We start from the raw sequence: 25,326 nt of genomic DNA, 5'->3' as shown, positions 1-25,326 counted from the left end.
TATGCCTGTTAGTTGTGCAGGAAGCTCCAGATATACAGCTTTCCTGAAATATTGCCAATGCCAGTTATTCTTATTAGTTCTGATGATCCCTGAGTTATCAATGTTTTTGTGAATAAACTGCCACAGAGTTTCTGTAAGTAACTCCAACACATTTGTTCATTAAGGTTCATTAAGGTAGTCTTGGGTGAAGGAATTTGTTTATTTGTTTATGTATGTTTTATACCATATATATTCAATAATCTGATATATGTATATGATCAAATTCCCTCAGCACACCATCACTATTTCCTCCAATATTTATATGCTCAGTTTTTAAAACTTACTGAACTCACTTAGTTTTGTCAGTACCTGCATAAGATGCATAGGTACAGGGTCTTCTTTCTCCTGGAGCATAGGTACTTTCTTAACCTAAGAATTATATAGTAACAAAATATTGTGACCAAAAGCAAATTAGGAGGACAGGATTAATTCATCTTACAACTCTTAGGTTACATGCCATCCTAAGCAAAGTCAAGGCAGGAATCCAAGACAGGAACCTGGAGTGAGGAATTGAAGGAGAAACTATGAATGGAAATCGCTAATTGGCCTGTTCACCTTTCTTTTTTTCCTTATACAACTAATGATCACATTCCCAGTACCTTTAGTGGACTGAGTGCTTCCACATCAAACATGAATCAAGCAAATGCAAAGACTTGCCTGCATTGCAATCTAGTAGAGACTTTATCTCATCTAGCTTGACCTTTTCCCAGATGTGTTTCAGTTTGCATCAAGTTGACAAAATCAGAAGCTACTAGGACATGTAGCTTCTTCGAGACCACTTTATTAAAAAGAGACTATCTCTTCTACTGTGATCATAAATTACTAATATTTTCTCTCTTAGAGATAGGATTTTTTATGAGTCCATACTTTGATACATGGTGAACATTTTTCTGGCTGAGTTGTTTCAGTTTCTGTGAATATTCTCATAACTGTTTATTTTGCAGGGGCCCTGTTTATTCAGAAAACACATTTCATGTTGTTCTTACTAACTTTTTACTCCCTGTTCTGAAATGATCTCTTGAGCTGTGATGAAGGGATGTGATTGATTGGTTGTAGATCTTTGTGTAAATCGTCAACTTCCATAAAATAAGCTTCTCTAGTGATAATTGAAAGGTGGACTAAGAACTGTGTAGCAAGGTAACGCAATCACAAAAGAATACACATGGAATGCAATCATTGATAAGTGGATATTAATTAGCCCTGAAGCTCTGAATACTGAAGATATAATTAGCATATCAAATGATTCCCATGGAGAAGGAAGAAGAGGGCCCTAATCCTGGAAAGGCTTGATCCAGCATTGTAGTGGAGTCCCAGGACAGAGAAAAGGGAGCGGGAAAGATAGGAGAATGGATGGAGAGAAGAGGACTTATGGAACATATCGGGGGGGGGGGACTGGGAAAGGGGAAGGCTTCTAGAATGTAAACAAAGAATATAGAAAATAAATATTCTTAGCCATTCTGACAGTGTAGGGTGAAATCTCAGGGTTGTTTTGATTTACATTTCCCTGATGACTAATGAAGTTGAGCATTTTTTAAGATGTTTCTCCGCCATCTGAAGTTCTTCAGGTGAAAATTCTTTGTTTAACTCTGTACCCCATTTTTAGTAGGGTTGTTTGGTTTTCTGGGGTCTAACTTCTTGAGTTCTTTGTATATATTGGATATTGGCCCTCTATCTGATGTATGGTTGGTGAGGATCCTTTCCCAATTTGTTGGTTGCCAATTTGTCCTTTTGATGGTGTCCTTTGCTTTACAGAACTTTGTAGTTTTTGTACTCATTAATAAGTGGATATTAGCCTGGAAAACTGGAATATCCAAAACATAATCTTCACGTCAAATGAGGTACAAGAAGAACAGAGGAGTGGCCCCTGGTTCTGGAAAGACTCAGTGTAGCAGTATAAGGCAAAATCAGAACAGGGAAGTGGGAAGGGGTGGGTGGAAGAACAGGGGGAGGGAAGGGGGCTTATGTGACTTTTGGGGAGTGGGGGACCAGAAAAGGGGAAATCATTTGAAATGTAAATAAAAAATATATCGAATAAAATAAAAATAAAGAAAATATAAAAAACAATATGTCTTTTGCAGTTGGTTTAATACTATTGTTTTTAACAGAATAAGGGAGATAGAGTCTCTGTAAGGATAATAGCTTGTCTAAGTACAGGTTCCTGACTTCATTAATTATGTCAAGCATGGGTTTAGTTCTGTAGGATAGGACTTAAAGCCAATCAAAATGCAATTGCTTCCTCTCAGGATTTTTCTGCTACTACTGTTCCTTCAGGTATATCTTCCTAAACAGTACTTATTATAGCTCACATGCCTCACACCATGTGAATATATTTCTTCCCTGGTAGCATACATCAAATCTTCCAGTGTTATGAATATTAGTCAGTAGAAATAAGGTTTCAATTTATTCAGTAGATAGATTTATATATGTTTCACAACTTAACCATGTGTGATTTTCACCAATAATTTCTGGAGGGAATACAAGATCAATGGCAATAAGCTGCAATATTTGGGAGACATCATTCATCACAATTTCAAAAGAAGCATCCCATTCCTAAGAGGAAAATATTTTATCTATAATAAATTATGCCTAAAAAGGTATTTACCACTGTTATATGTTAACTTCATTTAAACTATTTTATATAAACATATATTTTAGGATACTTCTATAGCTGTAGGTTTGAATGGGGCTAATAAAGGACTTAAGGTACAATGGGCTTTCCCATTAAGCATATTGTTTCCTATCTGGCTATAGGTTGTTTTTCATTTGTTATATTTTATTGATTCTACATCTATTTTACCCAGTATAAATTTCCCTGTATTGAAGCAATGCATCAATTTATTTCAATCAGGTACTTTTCCATCATCTGCCAAATCCTTCGTCTTTCAGAAGACACATGCAATATCAGTAAATTGTGTGTTTACTCCATGCCCAGGAGGCAGAGACATTCTGTCTGAAGGACAAATATGACAGATTTTAAATTCACAGCTTGCCATTTCTAATTTATTCCTAGTATATTCAAAGGGAAATAAAACACTTTATCTTTAGTCAGTGACTCAATCTGTAGTGGAATGAAAAAATAATACATAGAATGATGATGCAAAATATCACCATCCTGCATTAATCTGTCATCAAGTGCAACTAGAAACAGTGTTGAGAAATTTACAGAAGAAATAGGATTGAGGTGTCTCTCTAAGAAACAATAATAGATTGGAGAAAGGAACTACAATTGACATAGGTACCTATTTTTACCTTTAATATTTTTTCAATATTGCCAACTTTATTAGATTTTATAGACAGACATTCTAATCCTTATCCCCAACTAAGGTATCTTCTATCATCTTCTTCTAAAACCATCTTTTATCATCTTGGTTTCCTTTGATAATGTTAGACTGCCCTCCCTACTGTTCAATCCCCTTCCTTCCTTCCTTCCTTCCTTCCTTCCTTCCTTCCTTCCTTCCTTCCTTCCTTCCTTCCTTCCTTCCTTCCTTCATCCTTTCTTCCTTCCTTCCTTTCTTTTTTCCTTCCTTCCTCTCTATCTCTTCCTTCTTTCATTCCTCATAGCTTCCATCTTTTTCTCCCCTTAAGTCCTTTCCTGCCTTTTCTTCCTCCTTTATTCATTTTATTTGAAATATTAGCTTGTGCAATATATTCATCAAATATGATGTTAATTTATTTATTTATTGGATAGTTTATTTATTTACATTTCACATTATCCCCCTTCCTGGTTTCTTCCTCTGAAAACTCCATACCCTATTCCACCTCTCCCTGCTACACTGAAGGTGCTCCCCCTACCCACCTGCCCACACCTGCCTCCCCACCCAGGCATTCCCAAATACTAGGGCATCAGGTCTTCACAGGACAACGGACTCCTTCTCCCATTGATGCCTAACAAGGGTATTCTCTGCTAAATAATTACTGGAGCCATGAGTCATTCTCTGTGTACTCTTTGGCTGGTAATTTAGTCACTGGAAATTCTGGGGGTTCTTGTTATTATTGTTGTTCTTCTGATGGGGTTGCAAAACCCTTCAGCTCCTTCATTCCTTCCCCTAACTCTTCCATTGGGGTCCCCATGCTCAGTTTAATTGTAAAACCCCAAAGCATCATCAGGCTGTGATAAATTTTATTTTCATTTATTTATTCCAAATTGTGAAAGAATTATTAGCAAAAAAGTCATAGAATAAAGGGAAATTCCTGAATTATTTTCTAACTTCATGGTAATTCTGATGGGATTTTGAGACAGGCACAGGAGTGAATTAATAATTTAAAACAACTTTAAATTAACTTTCAATAATGATACACATTACTGGCATACCCAGTGACATTTCAACACATGTGTACAAGATGCACAAATGGAAGCTGAGTGATTAGCATTTTCCTCTCTTTGTCATTTCTTTCCGTGAAGAAAATTTAATGGGTGCTAAAACACAAATAACAGTAATAAATTCTGGTTTCCTTTTGTGTAATGAGATAAAGGCCTAGGAAAATAGCATTTGAATCTGCTACTGCTTGTCCCCTCAGCAGATATTCAAAACTAACATCTATATAATCAGAAAACTTAATATTTTCAGATCTCTCACATAATTTCTTCAACTGGTATACTCATTTCAGGATTTCCTAGCTTGCTTTACCTGTTCATTTTATTGGACTTGTGTCAACCAGATAATGAATGGATTCCATCTAGACAAGAATGTACTGAGTTCAATGAAAGAAATTAGTGTGCTTTAAAATAATTAGAGTTCTACCTAAAACAGTGGCTCCCAGTCTATAGATTATGACTACTCTGAAGGTCACGTGTCAGATATCCTGGAAATCAGATGTTTACATTACAGTTTATAAAGTAAAAAATTACAGTTCTGAAGCAACAAGAACATAATGTTATTTTTGGTGTAACAATATGAGGAAATGTATTGAAGGGGCAACAATAAACTCATGGGAGCAAATAAGGAGACAAAGTGTGGAGCAGAGACTGAAGGAAGGGCCATCCAGGGACTGCCCCACCTGGGCATCCATCCCATATACAGTCACCAAGTCACCAAATGCAGACACTATTGTGGATGCCAAGAAGTGCATCCTGATATAGCTGTCTCCTGAAAGGCTCTGCCAGAGCCTGATATATACAGAGACAGGTGTTCACAGCCAACCGTTGAACTGATCACAGGAGTTAGAGAAAGGATTGAAGGAGCTGAAGGGGCTTGAAATTCCATAGGAAAAACAATAATAATAACCAACCAGAGCTCCCAGGGTCTAAACCACCAACCAAGGAGTACACATGGTGGGACCCATGGCTCCAGTCATATATGCAGCAGAGGATGGCCTTGTCAGGCCTTAATGGCAGAAGAGGCCCTTGGTCTTGTGAAGCCTCGATGGTCCAGTATAGGGGGGGGGGTGAGGATGGGAAGGCAGAAGTGGGTGTGTGGTATGTGGGAAAGCACCCTCATAGAAGCAGGAGGAAGGGGGATTGGATAGGAGGTTTCTGGGGGGAGACCAGGAAAGGGGATAACACTTGAAATATAAATAAAGAAAATATCCAATAAAAATAAAAATAAATTACAGCATTAGGCTGAGAAACATTGACCTATAACCTTTATCAGTAGGCCGCAGGTCTAATTTAGAGAATACTTTATGGCTAGTGTGAATTTTTTGCTGTGCATGTTTTTGGCACATATTTTCTCCTAAGTGAAGAAGTAAAATTCTGGATATCTGGTATGCAGTTCTCAATTGTCACCATGAGCATGTGTGTACTCGGGCTTTGTTTTGTTTTGTTTTTGTTTGTTTGTTTGTTTGTTTGTTTATCTTTGGGAAATATCTACCATGCAGAAGCATGCCATTGAAATAAGAATCACGTAAATGACAAGCAAGCAAAGCAGTCATTCCTGGTCAACTGAAGTAAATATGTGGGCTTTGTCACAGGGCATTTAGATGCAGCTCTCTGGCATGTATTTACTGCATCCTGCACCAGCAGTTTTTGGTTGCAGTACCAACCTTGTAAAAACCCATCATCAAAACCAGCTCCATTTAAAAAAAATCTTTCCTTAATGTCCTTCCCTATACACTCAGGTTATCTAAGAACTGTAAAAATAGAGTGGACTTAACATGGGTGGCAGTCCACTAAGAGATCATGGATTGATAAATTGCTATCATTTCTCATAGTAGAGAAATCAGCTAGGATGTCACAGAAGGAATACCATTTTTTCAAACTGCTGAGTAGTCTATTCTAGGCTCACAGATAACAATTCTACCCTTTCCCTGAGTTGAGCAGTTCACCAATAGTTTCAAGACAGATAAAACCTCTCTGCTTCATAACTGAGCTATATATCAGGGACCATGGAGGTGTAGAGTCATATCATGGAGCAGATACAGTGCATTGTACACACATTCTCACTTTAACAATGGTGCTGAAGTAAGTGGCATGAGGCAGCATTGGTTGTTTGTCTTCAACTTATGAAAGTGAAATTTTGTGCTTTCTAATAGATTTTAGTCAAAGGAAAGCCAATAAATTATCATTATGACAAAAAGTAGTTTTCAAAGTTGAAATGAGAATCTCAGCAACTAACAAAAATGGAAAGACAGAAGCACATTATTCTTTATGATTACATCTCAAAGCAGTAGGTCTCAAGACCTTAAGAGAAGCAATCTTCAGTCAAGAAACCAGCAAGAGGCTTATTTAGCTTTTAAAGAGATTAATATGTATTTTGGAAAGAAAGAGCATAAGTATGTTTTATAAGCTAAATGTCCTAGTGAAGAAAGCATTTTTTTTTTTATTTTCAGTGGGAACTATTTTTTTGTATTAATTTAAGAAACACAAAACAAAAAGCATTTACCTTGACCATCAAGACTGTACAATGCAGTCTCTTCTTAGTGAGTTAATAGTTCTTCTTTCCTCCACCATGCTTTATCCTCTGCATCTGCTGTTCTTTCAAAAACCATTGTCAACAAATTAGCCATTGGGCACCTTCACTGATCCTTCTCTAGTTCTTATCTAGGTACCAACTAAATTCTTCTTTCTTTTACTTGAACATGAACCCAGTGTTACCTGACTCCCAAAATATAGCTTCATTCTATTTTCATGTAGTTGCAAGGTCTTCTGTTTAGACTAATATTCAGATCATTACTCTACTTTTGATGACTCCTAAGCACTCCCTCAGTAAGGCCAGTGAGAATCCAAGAAGTTGAACAGATGCTCCAAATCTTTCATCTGGTTTTGGTCTCTTTATTTTTTATTTTATTTTATTATTTTATTTTATTTTATATTTTATTTTCTGGTGTTATCTCCTGGTTATGCTTTCCTTTGTCAGTAGATCATTCCTGTAGCAAAAACTAAATATGATTCACCAAGTACAGTGCAGTCCTCTTAGCAGGCACACACCATGAAACAGCAATAGTTTACTTAGAAAAAAATCCTCAAGGCTCACCAACCAGCCTAATGAGATGCCACAGGAATCTCAGGAGCAATTCTTTGGTGACTTTCTCTCAAGGTTAGCTTTTCTACAAGCTGAGATCAACAATGGTATGAAAGGAGAACGAATATACATATGTCATTATTACAGAATAGCTAGGCAGAACATATCAAACCAATATTCTCTGCTCTTCTCTCACTATGAAGTCATATTTATAATTCCTTCTTCAAGCATCCTTTCATGTGTCTTCTCTATCAAAACATCTTTTTACTTGTGTGCTCCAGAAAAATCAACATTTGACATAACTGGCTTTCAAAGTCAACCACAAGTTTGCACTTCAGTTTCATTTTTCTGTTTCTTCTCTGTAGTGTCCATGTGCTATTGTGCAGAGTGGGGAAGGGTATAGTGAACTGAGTTTTAAGGTCCACATCGTCCCTTGTGGCATCCAGACTCCAAAACACACCAGAAAGGAAAAGATGAAGCAAGCTGCAGAACAGATGCGGCAGTAAGACCCAGGTCTGGCAGTGAATGTCCAGATGGGAGGAGGTTTCCTCCAGGGATCTCAGTATAACAGCTCTTCAGTGTTATAGATCTTTTAGATGAAATTCAATGAAACAGCTTCCAAAGACCTTATTTAAAGAATCAGCTTCTATAGATACAAGTTATTCCGGGTAATCCAAAGGTTATATAATTTTGTGGTACAGGGTATGAATATGCAGGGTAGGTAAAGGTCACTGGCTGAAGACTAAGGCCTGAGATCCCTCATTAGCATGGGCAGGTATTCCAAGAATCTCAGGGACAGGATTATGTGAAGTCCCTCAGCGAGGTATTGTGGGGTTCTGAATCTCCCAAGCAGAGAAGAGGCAGCCCCACTGACAAAGGGATTCAGCCACTTTGTACCAAGCTGGGGGCTTTCTGGTTATGTCAGACTTCAATCTCAGCAGCAGGGCTTCCTACTCCACCCTGTTCTTTAAGGTTCTTCATTGACTAATTTTGTCTGGACTATCTTCCAGATGTCTATACATCTCTGTTTTTTTCTTCAAATTCTATCTTTTCAGTAAGGATGATTCTTATTACCTTTTCTAAGTGTAAGAATCTTGTAAATTTCTGACTCTCTTAATTGTTCTATTAAAAGCATGTATAGTATTTCTATTTTATCCATTTAAAGTTTCTAACCTCCTTTATTTCCAAATACAGTTATGAAGTTTCCCATCTCAAGGAAATGTTGGGCATTATACATTATGAATTCCCCACACAACACAAAATGATCCATGCAAACCTGGAATTCAATAGATCATATCTCAATCAAAAAATAAATTGAAGAATAATTCATATTTCTCATGAATGCACTTTGTATGACTTACATACTATTTTGTGTGCAGAAAATTCTATTGAAATACTTTAAATACAATAACATTATAAGCTTTGTTCTGAATGATTCCATCACATATAGTGTTTGTCTATCACAATGAATAAAACAGAGCACCTTGAAATGATTGGCTATCATTTTACTCTTTTTTTTATACGATATAATTTTTATTTACATTTCAAATGATTTCCCCTTTTCTAGCCCCCCCACTTCTCGAAAGTCCCTTAAGCCCCCTTCTCTTCCCCTGTCCTCCCACCCACCCCTTCCCACTTCCCCGTTCTGGTTTTGCTGAATACTGCTTCACTGAGTCTTTCCAGAACCAGGGGCCACTCCTCCTTTCTTCTTGTATATGTATGGTATTCCAGTTTTCGAGGTTAATATCCACTTATTAGTGAGTGCATACCATGATTGATCTTTTGAGTCTGGGTTACCTCACTTAGTATGATGTTCTCCAGCTCCATCCATTTGCCTAAGAATTTCATGAATTCATTGTTTCTAATGGCTGAATAGTACTCCATTGTGTAGATATACCACATTTTTTGCATCCACTCTTCTGTTGAGGGATATCTGGGTTCTTTCCAGCATCTGGCAATTATAAATAGGGCTGCTATGAACATAGTAGAGCATGTATCCTTATTACATGGTGGGGAATCCTCTGGGTATATGCCCAGGAGTGGTATAGCAGGATCTTCTGGAAGTGAGGTGCCCAGTTTTCGGAGGAACCGCCAGACTGATTTCCAGAGTGGTTGTACCAATTTGCAACTCCACCAGCAGTGGAGAAGTGTTCCTCTTTCTCCACACCCTTACTCTTAAGTTGTATTCTCACATAAATACATGCCTTCTCAATTTGATATCCAAGGCAGTTACATTTAAAATTGCACAGATATTTCTTCAAGTTCTTTATCCTTCTTAGAACTCTGCTGAGTTCAGTGTTTTATATTCCATTGAATTTTCTCAAGATATTGTGTATGTTCTCCCTTAGCAGCCTTAGCTAACAGATTTTTTTAAGTTCCTACAGTATTTGTGATCCAATTTTCATTGTATTAATTAAATTTTATTATCACAAAGTGCATGTTTGTGGAATGAATCTTAGCTCTAAAAGTACAAACTATGAGATTTTTGGTTTTTCATCCCTAAATGTTTGATCAATTAAGAACCAATAAATGTACACAATGTACCTAATACATAAAGTGATCACTGTCACTCACCATCTCTTTCCATCTCAGTACATTTAATATATGGCTCCATGCTACAGGCCATTTGATATTTTTCTAAAGTTCCTCTTCTTATAAGTCAAGTTAATTATTCTATATTTTCAATTACAGTTATAGCTCTTAAAGCCTAATAAAGAAGAATGAAATAGTTTATGGGAACCATTTGTCTAATAACTCCAGATATGTAGCATATTCTGGTAGTGAATTTTATTTTGTATCAAATGATACATTTTGACATATATATGTCAAACAATATATATGTCAAAATGTATCATTTGATACCAAATTATATATATAATTTATATATATATTATAATATATATATACAATCTCATGGAAAATTAAAGCCTTTCATTTTGTATGGAAAGTTCTAAAGATATTGGGTGTAAAATGGAAGTGAATACACAGTACATTTTAGAACAGGATACTTGCAAGTTGAAACAAAAAAGATAGCCTAAGAGAAGGTGAGCTACTCCATTGTACCTTGTAATTTGTTAAGAGATAAAGTAATCACAGGATAACAGCTTGAGGAAATTCCTGAAACTCAGCATATCCTCCCTCTCCAAGTATATATAAACAGAGATTTTGGCTGAAGTTCACTTGTAGATTAAAACCAGTTGCCTGGGAAAAGCTGAACTGTCTGAAAGAGACCCAGACATTTGATCCAATGGAGAGGGCACTAAGTTGTTGAGCTGCCTGCAGGCTGCTCAGCAATCTCTAGGTTTCCTCTTTAGTTTTCTGTGTGCTATGTTGTTATGAGCTTAGAACTCATTAGTTCTGTCTGTCATTATATTTTTATCTGAGGTGTATAGGTATCTGTTCATTCTTCCCAGGAATATTTTCACCCACCAAAAATTGTACAGTAAGATGATAGATGTCCAACCACTATATGTAATTGCGAGTGTTATTTGCTGTTTTACAACTTTACAATAAAATCCAATTATTGAAGATACAACAGTTCTACAGCATAGAACATGGAGAAATCTAGCTAGTATTCAAGAAGAGCTAACTCTACTGGATAGCATTCATAGTTGTAGAAGGTGTTATACATGTTACCAAAAGACAAAGGAAATCATTAGTTTTACTTAGGTATGAAACTGAGAGGTGTAATAATGACCTACATGCCAGATATATACTCTGGTGACATATTTTTAGGTAGTAATCAACAACTTTTTGACTGGAATTATGACCTGGTTGATGAGATAAACTTACAGTTAGACAGGTAGTGGATACAGGGCATATAATAATTCTGATGAATGAAGAAAGTAATAAAACAACTTGTAATGGCCAATAAGTCAGCATATCAGCCAACTCTCTGAATAGAAACTTCTTAGAGTAGAAGATAATTAATAGAGTTACCAAACTGGTCATGGTACAGAGACTGAGAATCTCTACATTGCTGAGCCTCCAATGGAATATCTTTATCAAACTCCTTCTCTCAAAGCTGAGGATTCATTGTACACTTAGAGAATGAACCATTGTAAGAGCTAGAGACAATAGCTGATAGTTAAGGAGATATTATTTTTTAGCAGCTTGCATGAAACCTGTGAATGGTTAGATTCTTCATTTTCCACTGAGGTTAGTCAAGGCCATCCAGTTAGCAAAACATATCCCATGTACAGACATCAGTTTTCTAGAAAGTACTCACTTCAATTGTTCAGGACATACATGAAGATCAGGCTGTATATTTGCCACATACGAATGGAATGGAGAGGTCTGGGTCCAGCCCTTATATGTTCTTTAATTGATGGTCCAGACTCTGAGAGCCCAAAAGGACACAGATAGTTGAGGCTGTTGGACCATTCCCATTAGGACCAATATTCTTCCTATTCTTCTCTAAGAATCACTGAATTCCATCCACTGACTGTGTCTGTGTTTATAAATCAGCTGCTGGGACCATAACCGATTATCATTAATAGTGTCAGGGATTTGTGCTTGCCCATGGGATGGTTCTCAAGTTGGGTCTGATGATGACTGGGCATTTTCTCAGTCTCTACTCTGTCCTTTGTGCCTGGGTTTCTTGTAGACAGAATAAATCTTGGGTTGAAAGTTTTGTGGTTTAGTTGCTTTATTTATAGTTCTACCAGAGTCCCTTCCAGGTTATTGAAGGTGGCTTCTTCAGTGTTGGGAGCCATCAGGGAGAAGCTAAAATCTAACAGGTGATCTTCCTGAGATGGGTTTACCTTAGGTTAAAGTCTACAACTTATTTGTTACTTTAGGCAAGGCCTAGATTTCAGCTATTATTAAATATATAAATATATATACATATATATACATATTCATATTCATATATATGTATCAGGCCACCATTTTCAGAAGATCTCTGCATAGTAACCAAGATGTACTATCTTGTATTGACGCTACATAGAATGATTTCTTAATTTTAATGATGATTCTATAAGAATTCCTAAAGTTATAGTAATTATTAAGCTGTTTTCAGATAGTGAAAACTTCAATGAGAATTCTGCCACTTTTCAACTGTCATGAGTTGATTGCTTCTGAAACAGCAAGCAGGCATCTACTACTCGGCACATATTTCAAGAGTTTGTAAAACATTTAACCAAAGAACAGAAAAAAGGAACTAATGATTTAATATAGATGCAAAACAGAAGATAAAATATTGAGTGGGTTTATCTATAAAAAATGAACTAATAATTTAGTTACAATTGATATGTTTTTTTAGCTTTCCATGAACCTGCAGAGCTGGCAACCAGATAATTGCTCCTAATGAATATGAATGCAAACATTCTCTGTTTTAAACTTATTTGATTTATAGTTTGAATTTATGTGTAGATTTGTGGAGAATTTTTTACTATGTGATCATGTATTGTGTAAGAGGTATAAGTGCTGAGGACAAAGAAAAAAGACAGACCTTATTCCCTTTTATTCTTAGAAGCCCTTTTCTCCCTTTTTCTTGAGCCCTTATCCACCTTTTCCATAAGCCTTTCCATATCCTTTTCATGGGAACCTTTTTAGAGAGAACTTAGACATATAGGTTAAAATAATGTTTTAAAGTATCCCCTTTTCTTCCTGGGATTTCAACTAGCAGACTGGAAGTTGGAGCCCCAGAGATGGAAGAGAGACTAGTTTGTTTGTTTGTTTTGTTTTTAACCTCCTGCTGTTTTTAATGAAGTACTAAACAGTTTTTTCACCTCTCTTTTGTCCTTCCCCATCCCTCTTCTTCCCAGTTCTCTCCCTCCATCTGCCTCTTATGATTATTTTATTCTCCTGTCTTAGTGAGATTCAAGCTTCCTCACTTGCGTGTTACTTCTTGTTTAGCTTCATAGGATCTGTGCAATTTAGCACAGTACCTGTATTTTATGGCTGTTATCCCTTGCATGGTATGTCCTCCTTCCCTTTCCTAGATACATCTCTCTGTTACTTCTAGTACCTTACTCTATATCTCCCCTTTGTAGTTCTAAGGATTGTAGCTTGGTTATGATTGAACTAATGCTAATATCCACTTATAATTAAGTATATGCCATTTTTATCTTTCTGGATCTGAGATATCTCAACTCAAGGTGACAATTCTAGCTACATCTATTTGCTTATAAATTTCATGATGCCACTTTTTAAAAAACATCTGAGTAATTCTGTGTTTTGTAAGTGTATGACATTTTCTTTATTCCTCTCTTCAAGGACATTCACATTGTTTCTAATTCCTGGAAACTATTAAAAGAGCCCCAGTGAACATGTTCTTTGTGGTAGGATGAAGTATGCCTTGGGTATATGCCCAAGAGTAGTATAGCTTTACCTTGAGTTAGTAGATTCCCATCTTCCTAAGTAACCACCGCAGTAATTTCCTTAGTTGCTGTAGGAGTGTGCCCCCTAGCAGTAATGGATGCATGTTGATCCTGTACACCATACCCTTGGCACCATGAGCTGTTATTTGCTTTGCTGAATTTAACCATTTTGACAGATATAAGATGAAATCTCAAAGAAGTTTCCATTTTAATTTTATCTGATTATTAATGATGTTAAAGTTTTAAGTGTTTCTTGGACATTTCAATTTTCTCTGTTTTGAAGGCTTGGTGCCCCAGTGTAGGGGAATGCCAGGACAGGGAAGCAGAAGTGGGTGGGTGGGGAAAAGCCCTCATAAAAGAAGGGGGAGGGAAGATGGGATATTCAGGTTTTCAGGGGGAAACCAGGAAAATGCATAACATTTGAAATGTAAATAAAAAATACATAGAATAAAAAAGTTAAAAAAAAAGAAAATTCTCATTTTAGATCTCTACCCATGATTTTTTGATATCTGTTTTCTTCTGTTTTTTATGTTTGAATATTAAACCTCTTTCTAATTAATAAAGTAAAAAATAGGCTCAAACTTTGAATGATGATGTTATTTGACTTGCAGAAGCTTTCACTCATGAGGTTCTATTTATTAACTGTTAATGAGTTCTTGTGTTAAGGGTGATTTGTTTAAAAAGGCTTCTCCTATGCCTATGAGGCTATTGCCTGCTTTCTGTTCTAGCAGGTTCAGGGTATCTGCTTTATTTTGATGTCTTTGTCTCATTTGGAGTTCAATTTTGTAGAGGATGATAAGTATGGATCTACATAGATTCTTCTACATCCACTTTGACCAACATCATTTCTTTTCTTTTCTTTTTTTCTTTTTTTTTTTTGAAAAGCATGTTCCTTTATAGAAAAAAAAGAACTAAAAACATTTTATGATAAAATTGAAGATTTACATGGAAAATATTTCTGATAAAATAGAAGAGTTATATGGAAAAACATGTTAAAATTGACAATTTTCATGAACAATTTGAAGAGTAAAGTAGTAGACATAAAAACATTGCTTAATGAATTGAAAGAGGAAGTAGAAATATTTTATGATAGAATTGAAGATTTATATGGAAAATATTTCTGATAACATTTTAGAAAAATGTAGAGAAACATGTTAAAATTGAAGATTATCATGGAAAACTTTACATAGATATAATAATTGTAGGCATATCCCTAATGACTAATGAAGTTCTTCAGGTGAAAATTCTTTGTTTAACTCTGTACCCCATTTTTAATAGGATACTATTCAGCCATTAGAAACAATAAATTCATGAAAATCTTAACCAAATGGATGGGGCTAGAGAACATCATACTAAGTGAGGTAACCCTGACTAAAAAGGTGAATCATGGTATGCACTCACTAATAAGTGGATATTAACCTAGAAAACTGGAATACCCAAAACATAATCCACACATCAAATGAGGTACAAGAAGAAAGGAGGAGTGGCCCCTGGTTCTGGAAAGACTCAATGAAGCAGTATTCGGCAAAACCAGAACGGGGAAGTGGGAAGGGGTGGGTGGGAGGACAGGGGAAGAGAAGGGGGTTTACAGGACTTTCAGGGAGTGGGGGGCTAGAAAAGGGGAAATCATTTGAAATGTAAATAAATTATATCGAATAAAAAATTAAAAAAAATAATTGTAGGCATAAAAGTATTCCTATGTTGATTGCATAAAAGTATTCCTATGTTGATTGAAAGTGAAATTATAAATATTTTCTGAAAAAGTTGAAGATTTACATGGAAAATATTTCTGATAAAATTGAAATATATAGAAAAACATTAAAATTGAAGATTATAATGAAAAATAATGCAGATAAAATGATAGACATAAAAAGATTATTAAATTAATTGAAAGAGGAATTACAAACATTCCTTAATGATGCTGCTTTTTCCACATGGTTTGTTGCATTTTTTGTATACATTTGAAGGCTGCATATTTGTTTGTTATCTTCATGTGTGAACATATGAATATGCCTTGAGAATTATGTGGAGAACCTGAGGACAATTCCCAGATGTCTTCACCTTCTACCTTTCTGAGCTGAGTTATCTTTTTATTGTTGTTTTTTTTCTTAATCAGGCTGTGTCATTTGGGGATTCTTGTTTACATGACCCGTCTCCCATACATAATGAACACTGGGATTTCTGATGTTCGTGTGATGCCTCCAAGTTTTATGTAGATTCTGAAATTCAAACTCAAGTTCTCACATATATATGACATGTAGATTTGCCAGCTTGTTCATCTCCATAGCTTATAAATAAGCATTATAAATTATCCTATTCATGCTAATAATGTGATACTTAGCTGTGCTTAAATATACAAGTAATTAAACAAAATACAAAATGAGCTATCTTATTTAGATTAAAATATCCTGACTTAACTGCATAGTTTTATCATTAATTTGGGATGAATGAAAATTCATGTCATATAATTTATAATTTAGAAATTAGAGAAACATTCTAGAGACCAAGAGTAAAATGGCCGCTGTATTAATCTACAATAGGGAGTTTTAAAAAAGAATGACACTATCTAAAAATACACATGACTTATGTGCTAGAGTTTGCTTCATTCTTTAAACATCATTTAATTATTCAAAATGGCATGTGATAAGATGTAAAAGGATAACTTTAAAAAGGAAATGTCAAGAAGGATCACTAAAGTGAATATAGTTTTTGTACATTATGCACTGTCCACTAGACAAGCCACTTTCCATTCATTTATTCTGGCCAGCTAATCTAATAAATTAACCTGAGGGACCATGGAATAAGATTCAGCACAATTATAGCTCCATAGCTTTCATTATGATTTCATTATTACCCTATTCTACTTAGATCCATACTAATAATTCTGAAGAATAATTTTGACTCATAATTCAGTGGAAATTTTTCTACCAAAAGTCCACTTATTAAGCATTATTATCAAAGAATTACATTTATTAATATATTTTAGTGCAATTTCTAGGAAAGACATTCTCATTATTTCAAAGCAAGGGATAAAACCTTACAAATAAAAATAGAAACAGCATAGGCAAACAATATAACTTTAAATATGCCAAAGTGTTACTGAATGTGCCTGGTGAGGGTGTGTCAGGTATGCAATATCTTCTAATGACCCTAAGCAAATGTTTGCTTAGACTTCAGTTGTAAAATCTTTAGAACCTCTCTTACCAATCTCTAGCATCTTTATTTTGTATTCAATAGAACAATTTACAAGCTTTCTTAAATATTAAAGAAATGTATAGAGAATATATGCAGCTGGTTTATTTTATAGTATTTTCAGACAAAAATCCAAATGCATCATAACAATTTCATTTTTTAAAATGTATTTATTTATTATATGTAAGTAAACTGTAGCTGTCTTCAAGAGACTCCAGAAGAAGGAATCAGATCTCATTATGGATAGTTGTGAGCCACCATGTGGTTGCTGGGAATTGAACTCAGGATCTTCGGAAGAGCAGTCAGTGCTTTTAACCACTGAGCCATCTCTCCAGCCGCCACAATTTCTTATTATTACAATTTTTAAGTGGCAAAGATACTTGTCAACTTGGCAAGCTTAAATTTGCATTAATCTTGATATCTTCTGATGTTTTCAGCCACTTTCAGTGAATTCTTTTTTTTTTATTCTTTATTTACATTTCAATTGATTTCCCCTTTCCTGGTTCCCAGTTTCTGAAAGTCACATAAGACCTCTCCACTCCCCCTTTCCCACCCAGTTTGTCTTTGTTATGTTAAACACCTCTAATCACACCATTATTTTTTCAGGGTTTGTTTCTCAGCCTTATGTCCAAACATCTGAATTTTTTTATCTCTATATCTTAGTGTATGTGTGAGAATTATTATTTTTTCTATATTCATCCTTGATGCTGTTCCTATTCAGACTCCTAATCAATCTAAAGCTTATCTGTTATATTTTGTTTGCCACAGTCATGTGCCTCTCCTTTGCATTAATTTGCTTTTATTGAATCCCGAATATTGGATTACACTTCCCTTGAACAGCAGAATCAGTACTTACTAATCTTCTTATTTAATGCATTGCAAGGCAGGATAATGGAGACAGTACAGCTAATTGGGAATATTTTCTAATTTGAATACAGATTTTTTTCATATGCATAGGAACACATTAAACAAGGGGACACAGAATTCATAAACTCATTGTAGATTCTCCATTATGGGTAATTTTCAATGAAATTGGATTAAGAATTGGAGTGGAAACTATTTTTAATCAAAGAGAAAACAAACAACTAGAGTAAGAAATGAAGTTTATGGAATGGAAATGCAAAGTTAAACTGTAGACTAAGGCCGTGTGCATGTGGCTAAGGGCATACATGAATCCAGTTTCTCTTATTAATTATTTGGAGCACTAATATCCTAAAATAAAAGTTAGTATGCAGATTTTTCTATACACTCATAAAATGGACATTGAAAACCTCAGGCAACTGCTACCAGATGCTTCTTTTTCACAAATGCTTGTCCAATAATCTTGGAGATAAGAAAACCTGAGCTAATTATCTACATTTGTATATTTGAATATATCCATTATCATAATATTCTAGATGTCATAAAGAATTTATGTGCATCCAGACTTAGAAGGAACCAAAGAAGCAGGATTGACCCAAAGAGAAAAGACATAAACACAGTGATGAAAAAAAGAAATCAAATATAATATGCAACATGGAGTTTTAAATTAAAACCTTCATAATTAAAAAGGAAATAATTCTGAATAAAATTAAATGAATATTAACAATAATCAGTGTGGAAGTGTTGATTAATAAATTCACTACAAATAAGTCAATTTAAAAATCATGTTTTAATGTCAGTGAATATATAAGATTGCTGTATAATTTAAAATAAAAAAGAAAATGAATTTTGTCTAGTAATGATAACAGGGAATTTTTATTATAATTTCTAAAGAACTTTATATTTTATAAAATATATAGGTGAGACAAGTGGTACAGGAATCCTTTCAAACAAAATATGATTAAGGGTCCAAACAAAGTGAAAGGAAAGGCAACTTGGAGAAAACAATAAAAATACAAAACACAATAAATATTTTTATATTAATCAGAATATATGTAAATAATTAGAATAAACTTAGACTAGAAAAATATGTATTATTTATAATGATCCTCTGCTAAACTTCTTTGAATTGATACATCAGACTAAACATGTAACATGCATATTTGCATCTGGAAATCAAAAAGCTTTATGTTGAGGGCAAGTAAGATTCCAAAGAAAGACACACAGACATTTTGTAAAATATATCATAAAAGAGAAACTGGTATGCTTAATGATGATGGAGAAAATACAATTATAATGTCATAAGATACACAGGCATAAAATTTAATATGAAAGCAGAATACTACTAATGTTATAATTTTGACAAAAGAAATGGACAAAATTCCAATTAGAATAGATTATTTAAATGCCTCATCTTAAAAACTATGTGTCAGATAAGGCAACCAGATCATCAAAAGGATGGTAATTTTGATTCACTAAATTAGTCTTGATCCATCTGAGTATAATCATCAACCAATGATTTGTAAAAAGTGATGCAGAAATTATGTGCAAAGACATTTTAGGCAGAAAAAGTAGCTAGTGACAATGTCCTGAGGTCAGTCATGTTTAGTGGGTACTGTGGACAACAAACAAAATGGTGAGAAAAGAGGTAGGCAAAGAGAAATTTTTCAGAAGGTATTTAGTGACTAGGATTTAAGACTACTAAGAATAAAATGAAATCTGTAAACTTAAATACCTTCTGAGGATTTTCATTTCAGATGGCCTAGGAAGGGATAAAACCATCTAGGGAAACTAATGCAGAGAATGCCTTCTATAGTTTGTCCTTTTATCTTTTTAGATTAGCAAAATGGTGTGATGGTTTTACACAGTAGATATTGGACTCCATGAGGCCTGCGTATGTAGGAGGCAATTACAGCTTGGCATTGGAACAGAAAATTTGCCACAATGGTAAGGAAAAATCATAAAGTCCATTCTTAGCCATGGCCAGGCTAGGGGACCAAGAGGAGTGACAGAAAAGATGGGAAAGCAGATGCTCATAAAATAATTTGTGTATATTTTGTGCATTTGCTATGAACCTGCTGATCCTCTGGGGTGGGTGCCAGGTGGAGTCTCATGGGTCTTCTCTTGGTCTAGGTTAATTACCCTCCATATGCTACTATGCTAATTATTGTCCACATGGTACTTAGGTTAATTGCCTTTGCATTTATACACACAGGTTAATTGCCTTCCACACGGTACTAGGCTAATTACCCCTCACATGCTACTAGGGTAATTATGCTTACATAGTACTAGCTTAATTATCCTCTACTTACTACTAGGTTAATTCTCCTTCACAGAGTACAAAGTTAATTACGCATCATCTTCATAGGTTACCAGCCAGTAGCAATATGCGCTAAGCACTAGAAGTACCTATATATAGCCCTAGGTTATTTAACCTTCATATGACACCAGATTAAATATACTCTCATGGTACTCAGTTAATTATCTTTTTTTACATGACTCTAAGTTAGTTGTTCTTCAAACGATGCTAGATGCTAGGGTAGTTATCAATCATATGGTACTAGATTTATTATCTAAGATCCAAGGCTACATTAGTAACTATATAATGTTTCAATTGGTTTAGACCCAGAAACCTCAGAGACAATCAGAGATATATCCACTGGTATTAGTAATGTAAGGGGATTTGTGAAATTTGTCCAAGATCTTATACAACACAAATTCATTTTGTTAATCATTTTGGCAAGTACTGTGTAATATGAGTGATTAATTTTAACTATACAAGTCCTCAGAACACATAATGGTTTTACCCTCCTATGGATACTAGGCATGGACATTATTACATAGGCAACTAGCAGGCTCATTGTATAGTATAAAAAGAGGTTGCCATTATTGATTGAAAAAAACACAGCCTACGTTCTCCTGAACACACATACACACACACACACACACACACACACACACACACACATTTAAAATGTCAATCTCAAAGTCAGAGATTGGCTCAGAAGGACACATTAATGAAACATTGATCTCAGCCCATTTATACCTATTTTGCACTTTTAGATTTCAGAACTTACAGAATAATTTTGTGTTGCTTTGTTTTGTCAAAATTATTAATGTGGTTGTACCAATTTGCAACCCCACCAGCAGTGGAAGAGTATTCCTCTTTCTCCACATCCTCGCCAACACCTGAAGTCTCTTGAGTTTTTAATCTTAGCCATTCTGACTGGTGTAAGGTGAAATCTCAGGGTTGTTTTGATTTGCATTTCCCTGATGACTAATGAAGTTGAACATTTTTTATGATGTTTCTCTGCCATCCGAAGTTCTTCAGGAAATCAGTCTGGCGGTTCCTCAGAAATCTGGGCATGTCACTTCCGAAAGATCCTGCTATACCACTCCTGGGCATATACCCAGAGGATTCCCCAGCATGTAATAAGGATATATGCTCCACTATGTTCATAGCAGTCTTATTTATAATAGCCAGAAGCTGGAAAGAACCCAGGTATCCCTCAACAGAAGAATGGATGCAAAAAATGTGGTATGTATACACAATGAAATACTATTCAGCCATTAGAAACAATGAATTTATGAAATTCTTTGGCAAATGGATAGAGCTGGAGAACATTATACTAAGTGAGGTAACCCAGTCTCAAAAGATCAGTCATGTTATGTACTCACTGATAAGTGGATATTCGCCTGGAAAACTGGAATATCCAAAACATAATCCACACATCAAATGAGGTACAAGAAGAACAGAGGAGTAGCCCCTGGTCCTGGAAAGACTCAGTGTAGCAGTATAAGGCAAAACCAGAACAGGGAAGTGAAGGGGTGGGTGGGAGAACAGGGGGAGTAAAGGGGGCTTATGTGACTTTCGGGGAATGGGGGACCAGAAAACGGGAAATCATTTGAAATGCAAATAAAAAATATATCGAATAAAAAAAATACTAATGTGTTGCAAGAATCATTGAATACCAATACAACATTCAACATGAATTTCATATACTTTTGTTCAAACCCACGTTAACCCACGTTAAGAGAAGAGTGTTTTATAAAATGACTTTGGAAAATTCCAATGCATTTTGAACAACAGCTATTCAGAGTGTAAAGATTTTGTGTGCTTGTGACAGTAGAATCAAGTAGTCTCTAAAAAAAAAAAATCACAGTACTACAAACTCGTATGCCAATAGATTATATAATAGGATGAGGTAAATAAAAGAATAATGGTAGCCTCCTTGTTTGGCATAAAGGGAATTCATGGAAACCCTAAACTTTAATATACATTTTTTTCTCTATTGCATGAATCCGTGATGTCCTGTACACCAATTATTCAGTCTCTATCTAGACAGAGATATTATCAAGGTTTATATAACATGAATTGTGTGTCCTCATTTTGACATCCAAAGTTTAAGCTGAAACTCAGCCATAAATGAATTAAGTTGTCTCTAAAGATGAATTTAATTATAGAGTTATAAAATATTATATGGAAGATAGCTTACTCAAGTAATAACATCATCAACAATGACTTATAAAATATTATATGGAAGATAGATTACTCAAGTATAACATCATCAACAATGACAATAACAAAACAAACTTTTTCCTCAGCATTTACTAAGCTTTCTACTGTATTGTGGTTTTTGAATAATAATATGCTCTCAGATAATTAGTTTACAAATATTTTTCCATTTGCCATGTTGTCTCTTCACTCTTAGATTGATTATTTTGATTTGCAAAATCTTCTCAGCAAGTACAAGTTGCCAATTTTTATGTTTGTTTCACAGTTAAATCAGGGTCACCATGACTCCCAAGCAGTATCTTAAATTATTTTCTCATTTTTCTTATGGTTGTTTCATAATTTCAAGTTGTATACTTTAGTATGTAATTACAAGTGGTTTTACTCTCTAAGTTTTTAAACTTTTTTTTACCAATTTCATATAATGTTAAATCTGAAACATAATATTATCATTATTTTCATATGTCTCCATTGTAAACATCCACAGAGATTCATCATAGTAGATTATCCACTGAGTCACACATTACACTAAAATTCCAAATATCAATTCCATGCTTATAATAATTCTTCAACATCTTTCAGCATTTTAAAATAAATTCTATATCCCTAGTGCCACTTTTTGATGAATGGAAGAATATATTTTGTAATTTCAACCTCTTAACTACCGTCTGGTGTTCTTTCCATCTACACTCTAAGTTAAAACATAGTTATAAATCCTTTTAATGCGTGTACTCTAGCCTTGATTTTACAATCTAACCTGGATGCTTTATGGCATGTCTGGGAATACACACCTTTCTAAATTCCTTGCCAAATATTAATTAGTAATTTTATTGCTACTTTTTAAGACCAAGAAGTTCACTTATATTAAGAAATATTAAGGGATCCTTTCTTCATTTTTTTTTTTTTGGCTCTACAAAGAACACTAAAACAAGCATTACATTTTTCCCATAAAGAAATAAGTAGTAGGTTACACCTCGTGCAAAATTGCAGCAACGGTTTTTCTTCTAACATTATATATAACATTCTTCCATTTTCCTCTCCTGTGGAATCACCTCCAAATATTTTGCCACTGTTCTTTTATACATTAGACTTGCAAAATACCTATCATGTGATAAACTTACCCTCTCTTCAGTATGTAGAAATAGTATCGCTGTGCACAGACGTTCTGTAAATGATGCAAAACTCCCACTTTGTTCTGTGATCTCTTCCCAAGATGTCTCTCCTCTTTTCCTAGTCCAGCATTCTCTGACTCCCCAGGAAAAGACTCGCTGTTGTACACAAGGAAGAAATATGCTCAGTATTAATGATTCTTATGGAATTATAAGTACTTTCTATTGATGGATATGGTAATTGACTTTATCAGTAAATTTCAAGATCGAATGAGGAAGTTATTAAACAATGTTACTCACATGGGCCAATATTTGATTGACTAACATTTTTTATTGGATATTTTATTTACATACATTTCAAATGTTATCCTTTTTCCAGGTTTAGCTGCAGAAAACCCCGTATCCCATCCCTCTTCTCCCTGCTTCTATGAGGGTATTACCTACCCACTCACCCACTCCCACCTCCCTGCCCTGGCATTCCCCTACACTGTGTCATTGAGTCTTCACAGGACCCATCATGATGATACTCCGGAAGTCCCTAGAAGCAGCTCAGAGAGTCAGATGCAGATATTTTCACCCAACCAAAAGACAAAAGCAGCTCATCACTGTGGTTGAATTACTGAAAGGCTGCAGGAAGCTGAGGAGAAAGGCAACCCTATAGGAGGACCAGCAGTCTTAATTTACCTGGGATCTCTCAGACACTAGACCACCAACCAGGCAGCATACACCAGTTGATGTGAGGCTCCCAATAAATATATAGCAGAGGACTTCTGACTCTGCGTTTAGTCAGAGAATGTGCACCCAACCCTCAAGAGACTGGAAGTCCTGGGGAGTTTATCTGGTTAAACCAGTTACCTGGTTGGGTGGGGGTTGGTATATTGGAATCCTCATGGAGATAGGGATTTGGGGAGGAGGTATGGATGTGAAACAGAAGGCAAGGAGATAAAATCTGGAGGGTAAAAAATAATAAGTAAAAGAATTTTACCAAAAAAATGAAAGAAAGAAAGAGAGAGAGAGAGAGAAAGAAAAGAAAGAAAAAAGAAAGAAAGAAAGAAAAGAAAGAAAAGAAGAGAAAAGAAAAGAAAAGAAAAGAAAGAAAAAGAAAAATACTACTCTTAATACAAAGCTTCATTCATGTAATGCTCCTTCCCTTCATCAATCTCACTGTGAACTCGTTTGGAATCCTCGGACTTCGCTCATGTTTCCTTTCTTTCTTTCTTTCTTTCTTTCTTTCTTTCTTTCTTTCTTTCTTTCTTTCTTTCTTTCTTTCTTTCTTTCTTCCCTCCTTGCTTTTAATATAACTATTAAAACTATGGGCATAAATATGGGCAAATTAATATTCATCTTCCACTTTTATAATCCAACCACTAACTGAAAATAATTGAAGGCCTCTACATAGATTGTTCATATTGTGCACTCTCAGTTGTTTTCCTTCCTCTGTAGATCGTAGCCCTTGCTTTCTCATACAAGCCAACAGTATATCTCTCCAAGATAAATGCTTCCTAACAAACTGTATGATTCCCGTTAGTGCACAACTAAGTTATGATTGTTTATTCGCTCAGTGGTTAAAAAGTGAATCTTTAAAAACCTAAACCAGATTGGGTTATTGTGTCAAATATAGATTCAAATTATGTATAAATGTTTTTTATTTATTTGTTAACAATTCATTGTGATGTGGAATATCTGATTTATATACATGCATGATTGTCTCATTCAATATAAAGCTTTTCATTTTAAATATATCAGTAATTTTTACTCTAAACTATGGATGCCTTAGAATATTGTATATGGCTTAAGAAAAAAGTATATACAGATAATAAATAATTGATTAGAAATATCATGACACATTTTCTTCAACAAATCCCTCTATTTTTCATTCATTTCCCAGG

General features: G+C 34.9%; 1 pseudogene; it reads right to left on the bottom strand.

The window, feature by feature from the left end:
- The window catches only part of LOC127683704 (heterogeneous nuclear ribonucleoprotein F-like), a 97,283-nt pseudogene extending 72,646 nt beyond the window's left edge, over window positions 1-24,637 (bottom strand).
- Between the last annotated feature and the right edge of the window lie 689 nt (window positions 24,638-25,326).

This window comes from Apodemus sylvaticus, chromosome 4, assembly GCF_947179515.1.
Source record: "Apodemus sylvaticus chromosome 4, mApoSyl1.1, whole genome shotgun sequence".
Lineage (NCBI taxonomy): Eukaryota > Metazoa > Chordata > Mammalia > Rodentia > Muridae > Apodemus > Apodemus sylvaticus.
Note: the sequence above shows the minus strand (reverse complement) of the source record. Positions and strands in the feature narration are given on the sequence as shown.